Source organism: Homalodisca vitripennis, unplaced genomic scaffold, assembly GCF_021130785.1.
Source record: "Homalodisca vitripennis isolate AUS2020 unplaced genomic scaffold, UT_GWSS_2.1 ScUCBcl_4893;HRSCAF=11327, whole genome shotgun sequence".
Classification (NCBI taxonomy): domain Eukaryota; kingdom Metazoa; phylum Arthropoda; class Insecta; order Hemiptera; family Cicadellidae; genus Homalodisca; species Homalodisca vitripennis.
In genome coordinates, this window is record NW_025781041.1 from 26,407 (window position 1) to 29,340 (window position 2,934).

Consider the following 2,934-nt stretch of genomic DNA (forward strand, 5'->3'; position numbering starts at 1 on the left):
AATTTTAAACTAAAAAATATATAAATTGTGATAAAGTATTACTTCATATTTTTCTGAATTGTGATACTATTCTTTTTCGACGTCCGCCGAAACTAGAGTTGTTGACGATCCAGTTTGTTCTTGAAACAAACTCATCTCTTGATTTTAAGAAAACCCAGCTTATGTGCATTTAAAATGCAAGTGACTCTGGGTTTGTAGATTTAAAGAGCAGTTAAAAACAGTTTTGACACATATATTAATATAGAGTCTATTTTCGTACATTTAGTATACACCATGCATGTTATTACCCCTATCCGCAACCTAGAGTTTATAATAGTAAGAGGAAATGTATATGACTTGTCCGTTATTATATAACACAATAAATATATTACAATCGAAAATGCGCAAACTCGTTGCTTTTAACGAAAATTTCGAATAAACCACTTTACTGGTATCAGCGAATGCAATGACTTCCAGGAAGCACAAGCAAGCATGTTTATATTCCTGGAATAGGATGAGTTTGCTAGTGTTTGACAGTTCAATTAGCAATTCTGTCATGTGCCTGCCGTTGTGACTGTTCTGTTTCTGTTGTGTTACAATACAACAGAACAGAGCACGGCGTACACGCCACTGATCAAATTTTCATCGCTTTAAAACACGCGACCGTAAAAAATTTTGTGTATATAAGCCTTTAATACGTTCAATAGTTCAGTAATTTTCTTTTTTTACTAGAATACTTCGATAATTTTCACATTACTTACTTATTAAAACCACATTTGTACAAAATATAAAGCTCTTCTTATATAGTTATATGTTATATTGTTGTAAGCGGTACCTTTAATCCTCATGGAGAATTGTGAAATTTAATAAATAACGGAAACAAATATCTTAGGAAATATTTAGTGAAAAAAAGATATTCAGGTAGTTCAAGTAACTGACTACTGGACACGTCACATTAACAAGCGGCATTAATTTAGGATAACGCCACCTCTGTGTTTTAACCAGGTAGCTATTAAAGTGGTTTCTTCCTAGGTCGATTCGTTAAAATACTATTAGATATAATAAATATTACCTGACATAATTAACGGTGAGCTATATTAATATCAACAACAATATTGGCACATCTCGTAGATGGAATAATCAATAATGGTATAGTTTCTCTCTCGTATTAAATTTGTACATTTTGTTAACTTTGTTCCACGTGGCATGTGACATCTCCAATCACACTTTGACTCAAGAAATATTTCCAGGACTTCATATTAATCAGTGTACTAGAGAACCGATATAACATTCAATACACAAGAAAAGTATAAGATCTGGCGGACGCATAAACCTTTTAATAATTTCTGCTAACAGTAATTAGGTAAATTACAAACTCATTTAAAGTATTTGCACTTCCACTCAAACGGTTTAACGAATACATTGATCGTGAAAATAACTCCCACTTCCCTCTCGCCCTCTGGGCCTGAGGAATACTTTTCCAATCATACCTCTGGGTCTATTATACATTTCTTGATTATTTCTGAGAAAGACTAACGAAGTTATTTTCGCTGAAATCTAACTTTTATCGTCAGGAGTTTGCTGTATGCAGCGCTGAATATATACCCACCTAAAACAAACTTGAAATATTTATGCATAGTTATTTAATCTGCAGTTAGAAAAACCTTGTAAGATAAACTTATTTATTATATATATATATATATATATATTCCTTCTCCTCTTATGAACATAAATCTTAAAGTAGTAAAAATTGCGGGTTTGATTTTTAAAAATCTCCAGTGAAAATACTACTCAGAAATTAATTCGCTTTCAACTTCTGTTATTATAATCAAATTAATATGTTATACTTGGAGATATATCATATTCACTAACAGATAATCCCAACTGAATAAGTACAAATGGATAAAGTTTGGAAATATAAATAAAGTTTTATTCATTACAAACGTTTTATTTTAATAGTGCCAGAGTATTTCCAGAGTACAGAGCCTACAGCGATAGGGCTTTGATTAATGAGATTGTATTGTGTAAATATGTAAATGTAAAATTTTAGTCCTATCAAGAATTAAACAAGCAAACTGATTGTAACAAATAACATGTGGCATACATAAAAATAATAATAAGCGAACACTTACTTGATGCTGGAAACATACGTATGGTTTCACTAATAAAAATATTCAATGACACATTGTAAATCTGAACATACTTTACCATACGGAATAATTTTTCGATAAGCAATTGTCATGAAGATTGACTTTTTACGTGTCTGAGTTAGACAGCCACTGCCGGTGTGGTGATACCCTTTAGAAAATTTGGCCTGGCTCAGCTTCGAAACCAAACTCCCGCGAACTGTATCCGCAAGTATGAATTTTGCGTAAAATAATAGTTATCAAGCTAATAAAATCTAGGTAATATTAATATTTAGGTATTCTACATTAAATGATGAAATAATTTAATTCTAAATAACATACAAGTTGTTGGTTCACGCAACATAAAAGTACGTTCTCAATAGATTATAAATGAGTAAGTTGATATGCCAAGATGTACGCGTTTGCCCCCACACTACACACTATTTCCCTGTTAATTCATCCAGGCGCCACATTCTTGTATCACATATATTTTTCTTTACAGACAAACGGTACATTTATGTGGCCGTTGGTATCACTGAATTTGATCAGCGACACAAATGTATGCCTCTGCCTTTCTTTGTGAAATGATTTTGTCTGGTATATGATTGAGGTTTGATGGAATTTTGTATACCGTCTAAGGAGATTTGTGTCACAGCTGTGTGAAACTTGGTTGTTGGCTGTATCATGTTCAAACTTGTAATTGTATCTTAAAAGTTGGTATCACTGTGGTTTTCATGTTTATCACAACGGATCTGTCAACGATTTATGATCGAGAAATAATTCAAACTTAAATATTTGAGTGGTAGTTTCTTAAACATTTGTTCCACTT